The 7879-nt window shown below is 46.1% G+C and overlaps 1 long non-coding RNA gene across 1 annotated transcript; it reads left to right on the top strand.

Annotated features, from left to right (window-relative positions):
• Positions 1–4716: 4716 nt before the first annotated feature.
• On the top strand, positions 4717–7506 carry LOC121270365. Its single transcript, XR_005941513.1, has 2 exons — positions 4717–4971; positions 7048–7506. It is a non-coding gene; the product is annotated as an uncharacterized LOC121270365 (long non-coding RNA).
• The last annotated feature ends 373 nt before the right edge of the window (positions 7507–7879 follow it).

Raw genomic sequence — 7879 nt, 5'->3', positions numbered from 1 at the left:
CTGTCCTTTAGGGTCCATTTCCTAATAGGCAGACAGACCACCTGGCTTTTTGGGTTATACCACCTGATAGACTATGGCACACACAAGTATCTTACTGTACTGTTTATATTACAGGTTCAGCAGTGACCAGCAGATACATGCGGCTCACATTCAGACTTACAGATGTGAATTGTCCAGAGATATCCCTGTGATGTTTGGGAATGGAGCTTTCCATCACACACTGGAAAATACTCAGCTACTGCACTGCAACAGCTCATTCTGGGAGATAAAACTTCAAATGGACTGGGGAAGATTGGGAAGGGGAATTGGGATGGGAGGGGTGCATTAGGAAGGTGAGAGGGGAGTGGGAATGGGGAGCAGGGGAGATGGGAATGGGAAAGTCAGGGAGGGGGAGTCAGGAGGGAGTGCAAGTATGGGAAGGAGGGATGGGCTAATTCTCTGGGTCTTGAGCAAAATATTCTCAAAACAAATGTTCAGATTACTGCCTGCAGCTTTTTCAAAAGTGTTTTGTATGTGGCAAAATGTCAACGTGCTGATCCAATTTCAATAAACATAATGTGAAAAGGTTTCAGTTTTGAGTGCTCATTGTTGTTGTGTTTCGAGAGATAGTAAATGAGTATCTTCGAACATGATGTGCGGTGAGTGTAACACGCTGGTGAGGAACAGGGGTCCTTGGACCTATGGTTTCCAATGCTCCCACCATTGGGCTTACCTCACCTCCTGTCTGGGTTTATTGTGGACTAATTGATAAGAGACTGGTTGCTATGATTATTGCACAACTCCATTATCATTGTATCATACGAACATCAGGATGGCTTTGGTCTTTCTTGGTTTACCAATTCCAATTTGCGCACAGTAATTCCCACCATACGAACTGTGATAATGACCAGATCATCTGGTTTTAGGTGTTTTGGTTGAGGGATGAATGTTGGCTGGCTCAGAACATTGCAGAGTACTCCCCTGCTCTTCTTCCAATTGTGCTGTGGGACCATTTACAAGTTTACATCAACCTGAGGGCCATCATTTAATGCCTGATTTGAAAGGCGGTACCTCCTACACAGCAGCACTTTCTCAGTCCTGCATTGGAATGTCAGCCTGAATTATGCACTCAAGTATCTGGAGTGGAACTTGAGCCCACAATTTTCTGATCTGGAGGCGAGATTGCGATGCACAAAACCACATCACGGTAATCCATGAATTGCAGACTTTCTGATCCCATTTTGGTGACTCACTTGCTCACATCACCACTCACATGAATTTGTGCCATTGAGCAGTTGTTGTACCTGGTGACTACATAAGTTCATTTAATGCTGCCTCAGGAACTATTAGATTGATTAAAATGTTATAGAAGCAGAGCATCAAAAAGAAATAAATATTTGAAGTCATTAAAAATCTCACCCTGGCGATGGGGATAATCTCAGGGCGCTTCACAATCAATGGTTTGTTTGCGGATTAGAGTGTTTTTGGAGCCAAGGAGTCAGAAACTTGTGTTTGAGCTGGTAGATTGGATAATACGATAGAGAAATGGAGGAACAACTGGAGTGACTGAAGGACTGAAGTTTTGGAAACAGTTTTAGCATCATCTGTTGTTTGTTTGTGCACATTTGAGAGAAACAGTAAGTGTTACAGACAGAGATACTGAGAGTGACAGTGAAGCAGAAACAAGGGGACAGAATCTCTGAGGGATAGAGGAAAGGCAGTGAGAGAGGGAGAAAGACAAAGACAAAGTGGGAGACAGGACCAGGAAGTGACAGGTCAAGAGAGAAAGACTTTTTAATTATTCACAGCTCCCAGTGTTCCTCCGCTGTGTTCTCCTCCCTCGCTATTATCTTCAAACTGAGACATTGTGGACCTTGATGAAATGCCCAGTGTCATCTTTATCAGCCCCAATTTCTCTTTGTTTCAGTTGACCCTCCAAATGTGATAGGAGAGGAAGGAAAGGAAGAAGTGGAAGGTTTGGAAAGAGACGACAACGCACTGACAGTTGCTGCCTTCGCCATTCTGTTTATTCTAAGTTTCCTCTACAGCACCTTTGTTACTGTTGTCAAGGTAACCAGACTTTAACTATCAAATGAACAACAACGTACCCATACTGTAAAGTCAAGATTTATCTTCAATTTATCGCCACATTTTATTATCTGACTCTGAGATTCCAGCTATCAGACTGGGTGCAGATGGACAGCACAGTGGGCAACCTTTCAAAGCCACTGGCACCTTGAAGATTTTCGCTTTACCTGATCTGAGGGTCTTGATTCACCCCAGAAGAAGGTCAGATTCCCTGTCCTTTAGGCCCCATGTCCCAGAATAAGCTCAGACAACCTGTCCTTAAGGCCCATGTCCCAAAATAGAGTCAGACCACTTCTCCATAAGGCCCTATCTCCCAGAATAGGGTCAGACCACCTCTTCTTTAGACCCGATGTCCCAGAATAGAGTCGGACAACCTCTCCTTAAGGCCGCATGTCACAGAATAGGAACAGACCATCTCTCCTTCAGCATCCACCTCTAAGAATAAGATTGGACCACTTGTCCTTTAGGCCCCCCATCTCCAAAAACAAGGACAGTTTGTTCTGTTGGATTACGCTACATTTAACCTTGGGAAACACAAGACAATGACTACAACCCTGAACAACAGAATCCTCAATAATCATGGCCCCGAGCACAAGGAAGAACTCATTCTGCAGGCGTCATCTCCCAGAATAAGGACAGATACCCGGACAGAATTTTCCGGCTCTGCTGTGGTGGAACCCGCCGCGGAAGTTGAAGTGGCCCAGCCAAAGCTCCACAGACCTTCGGCGGGACTAGACAATCCCGGGGCAGTTGGGGCCAGGAAATCCCACCCCCTGTCCTTCAGGGCCCATCTCGCAGAATAAGGACAGACCCCTTTTGCTTTTGGGTCCATTTCCCAGAATAAGTTCAAATCTCCTGTCCTTTAGGGTCCATTTCCTAATAGGCAGACAGACCACCTGGCTTTTTGGGTTATACCACCTGATAGACTATGGCACACACAAGTATCTTACTGTACTGTTTATATTACAGGTTCAGCAGTGACCAGCAGATACATGCGGCTCACATTCAGACTTACAGATGTGAATTGTCCAGAGATATCCCTGTGATGTTTGGGAATGGAGCTTTCCATCACACACTGGAAAATACTCAGCTACTGCACTGCAACAGCTCATTCTGGGAGATAAAACTTCAAATGGACTGGGGAAGATTGGGAAGGGGAATTGGGATGGGAGGGGTGCATTAGGAAGGTGAGAGGGGAGTGGGAATGGGGAGCAGGGGAGATGGGAATGGGAAAGTCAGGGAGGGGGAGTCAGGAGGGAGTGCAAGTATGGGAAGGAGGGATGGGCTAATTCTCTGGGTCTTGAGCAAAATATTCTCAAAACAAATGTTCAGATTACTGCCTGCAGCTTTTTCAAAAGTGTTTTGTATGTGGCAAAATGTCAACGTGCTGATCCAATTTCAATAAACATAATGTGAAAAGGTTTCAGTTTTGAGTGCTCATTGTTGTTGTGTTTCGAGAGATAGTAAATGAGTATCTTCGAACATGATGTGCGGTGAGTGTAACACGCTGGTGAGGAACAGGGGTCCTTGGACCTATGGTTTCCAATGCTCCCACCATTGGGCTTACCTCACCTCCTGTCTGGGTTTATTGTGGACTAATTGATAAGAGACTGGTTGCTATGATTATTGCACAACTCCATTATCATTGTATCATACGAACATCAGGATGGCTTTGGTCTTTCTTGGTTTACCAATTCCAATTTGCGCACAGTAATTCCCACCATACGAACTGTGATAATGACCAGATCATCTGGTTTTAGGTGTTTTGGTTGAGGGATGAATGTTGGCTGGCTCAGAACATTGCAGAGTACTCCCCTGCTCTTCTTCCAATTGTGCTGTGGGACCATTTACAAGTTTACATCAACCTGAGGGCCATCATTTAATGCCTGATTTGAAAGGCGGTACCTCCTACACAGCAGCACTTTCTCAGTCCTGCATTGGAATGTCAGCCTGAATTATGCACTCAAGTATCTGGAGTGGAACTTGAGCCCACAATTTTCTGATCTGGAGGCGAGATTGCGATGCACAAAACCACATCACGGTAATCCATGAATTGCAGACTTTCTGATCCCATTTTGGTGACTCACTTGCTCACATCACCACTCACATGAATTTGTGCCATTGAGCAGTTGTTGTACCTGGTGACTACATAAGTTCATTTAATGCTGCCTCAGGAACTATTAGATTGATTAAAATGTTATAGAAGCAGAGCATCAAAAAGAAATAAATATTTGAAGTCATTAAAAATCTCACCCTGGCGATGGGGATAATCTCAGGGCGCTTCACAATCAATGGTTTGTTTGCGGATTAGAGTGTTTTTGGAGCCAAGGAGTCAGAAACTTGTGTTTGAGCTGGTAGATTGGATAATACGATAGAGAAATGGAGGAACAACTGGAGTGACTGAAGGACTGAAGTTTTGGAAACAGTTTTAGCATCATCTGTTGTTTGTTTGTGCACATTTGAGAGAAACAGTAAGTGTTACAGACAGAGATACTGAGAGTGACAGTGAAGCAGAAACAAGGGGACAGAATCTCTGAGGGATAGAGGAAAGGCAGTGAGAGAGGGAGAAAGACAAAGACAAAGTGGGAGACAGGACCAGGAAGTGACAGGTCAAGAGAGAAAGACTTTTTAATTATTCACAGCTCCCAGTGCTTCTCCGCTGTGATCTCCTCCCTCGCTATTATCTTCAAACTGAGACATTGTGGACCTTGATGAAATGCCCAGTGTCATCTTTATCAGCCCCAATTTCTCTTTGTTTCAGTTGACCCTCCAAATGTGATAGGAGAGGAAGGAAAGGAAGAAGTGGAATGTTTGGAAGGAGACGACAACGCACTGACAGTTGCTGCCTTCGCCATTCTGTTTATTCTAAGTTTCCTCTACAGCACCTTTGTTACTGTTGTCAAGGTAACCAGACTTTAACTATCAAATGAACAACAACCTACCCATACTGTAAAGTCACGATTTATCTTCAATTTATCGCCACATCTTATTATCTGACTCTGAGATTCCAGCTATCAGACTGGGTGCAAACGGACAGCGCAGTGGGCAACCTTTCACAGCCACTGGCACCTTGAAGATTTTCTCTTTACCTGATCTGAGGGTCTTGATTCACCCCAGAAGAAGGTCAGATTCCCTGTCCTTTAGGCCCCATGTCCCAGAATACGGACAGACCACCTCTCCATAAGGCCCCATGTCCCAGAATACGGTCAGACCACCTCTCCATAAGGCCCCATGTCCCAGAATATGGTCAGACCACCTCTCCATAAGGCCCCATGCCCCAGAATACGGTCAGACCACCTCTCCATAAGGCCCCATGTCCCAGAACACGGAGAGACCACCTCTCCTTTAGGCCCCATGTCCCAGAATACGGACAGACCACCTCTCCATAAGGCCCCATGTCCCAGAATATGGTCAGACCACCTCTCCACAAGGCCCCATGCCCCAGAATACGGACAGACCAGCTCTCCATAAGGCCCCATGTCCCAGACTACGGTCAGACCACCTCTCCACAAGGACCCATGCCCCAGAATACGGTCAGACCACCTCTCCACAAGGCCCCATGCCCCAGAATACGGTCAGACCACCTCTCCATGAGGCCCCATGCCCCAGAATACGGTCAGACCACCTCTCCATAAGGCCCCATGTCCCAGAACACGGAGAGACCACCTCTCCTTTAGGCCCCATGTCCCAGAACACGGACAGACCACCTCTCCTTTAGGCCCCATGTCCCAGAACTCGGATAGACCACCTCTCCTTTAGGCCCCATGTCCCAGAAAACGGTCAGACCACCTCTCCATAAAGCCCCATGTCCCAGAATATGGTCAGACCACCTCTCCTTGAGGCTCCATGTCTCAGAATACGGTCAGACCACCTCTCCATAAGGCCCCATGTCCCAGAACACGGTCAGACCACCTCTCCATAAGGCCCCATGTCCCAGAATAAGAACATAAGAAATAGGAACACGAGTAGACCATTCGGCCCATTGAAGCTGCTGCGCCATTCAATAAGATCATGGCTGATCTTCTTGTGTTTCGACTTCCACATTCTGATCTAACCCCAATAACCTTTGATGCCCTTGCCTAACAAGAATCTATCTACTTCTGTCTTAAAAATATTCAATGGCCCCGCCTCCACCACCTACTGAGGCAGAGAATTCCAAAGTCGCACAACCATCCAAGAAAAAATTTCTCCTTATCTCTGCCCAAAAAGGTTGACCCCTACTGTTAAAACAGTGCCCCCCTGTTCAGGTCTCACCCACAAGAGGAAACATCCTTTCCACATGCACCTTGTCAAGGCTGTTCAGGATCTTGTATACTTCAATCAAATCACCCCTCACTCTTCTAAACTCCAGTGGAAACAAGCCCAGTCTGTCCAACCTTTCCCCGTAGGACGGCCCACTCATTCCCCACGTCCCAGAATGAGGTCAGACAACCTGTCCTTTAGGGTCCATCTCCCAGCATAGCGTCAGACCACCTCTTCTTTAGATCCCATGTCCCAGAATAGGGTCAGACCACCTCTCCTTTATACCCCATGTCCCAGAATAGAGTCGGACAACCTCTCCTTAAGGCCGCATGTCACAGAATAGGAACAGACCACCTCTCCTTCAGCATCCACCTCTAAGAATAAGATTGGACCACTTGTCCTTTAGGCCCCTGTCTCCAAGAACAAGGGCAGTTTGTTCTGTTGGGTTACACGACATTTAACCTTGGGAAACACAAGACAGTAACTATGACCCTGAACAACAGCATCCTCAATAATCACGGTCTGAAGCACAAAGAAGAACTCATTTTGCAGGCCTCATCTCCCAGAATAAGGACAGACCCCTTTTGCTTTAGGGTCCATCTCCCAGAATAAGGACAAATCCCCTGTCCTTTAGGGTCCATTTCCTAATAGACAGACAGACTACCTGGCTTTTTGGGTTATACCACCTAATATATGATCGGCACACAAATGTATCTTACTCTGCTGTTTATATTACAGGTGCAGCAGTGACCAGCAGATACGTATGGCTCACATTCAGACTTACACAAGATGTGAATTGTCCAGAGATATCCCTGTGATGTTTGGGAATGGAGCTTTCCATCGCACACTGGAAAATACTCAGCTACTGCACTGCAACAGCTCATTCTGGGAGATAAAACTTCAAATGGACTGGGGAAGATTGGGAAGGGGAATTGGGATGGGAGGGGTGAGCTTGGAAGAAGAGAGGGGAGCGGGAATAACGAGCAGGGGAGATGGGAATGGGGGAGTCGGGAAAGGGGAGTCAGGAGGGAGTATGAGTATGGGAAGGAGGGAAGAGATGATTCTCTGGGTTTTGTCTAAAGTATTCTTAAAAAAAATGTTCAGATTACTGCCTGCAGCTTTTTCAAAAATGTTTTCACTGATATTAAAGATTTGGTCTGAAATTAAATCAATAAAAAATGAAAACATGAAATGAAATAAGTGGTTGTGTGAAGAGATGGATAGAACTGAGGGAGACTGAGTGCACTCATTGGGCAAATATACCGTGGACCAGATATCGGAGGATATTCCCAGCCCCATGTATGAGTGCATCCCCCCAGTTACTGGGGAATATACCCAAGGGCAGATATTGGAGGATATTCCCAGCCCCATGTATGAGTGAATCCCCCCAGTTACTGGGGAATATAACCAGGGACCAGATATTGGAGGATATTCCCAGCCCCATGTATGAGTGAATCCCCCCAGTTACTGGCAATATACCCAAGGGCAGATATTGGAGTATATTCCCAGCCCCATGTATGAGTGAATTCCCCAGTTACTGGGGAATATACCCAAGGGCAGATATTGGAGT

Source organism: Carcharodon carcharias, chromosome 27, assembly GCF_017639515.1.
Source record: "Carcharodon carcharias isolate sCarCar2 chromosome 27, sCarCar2.pri, whole genome shotgun sequence".
In the NCBI taxonomy this organism is placed as follows: domain Eukaryota; kingdom Metazoa; phylum Chordata; class Chondrichthyes; order Lamniformes; family Lamnidae; genus Carcharodon; species Carcharodon carcharias.
The sequence above is the reverse complement of the archived record's forward strand: the minus strand, read 5'-3'. Positions and strand labels throughout refer to the sequence as shown.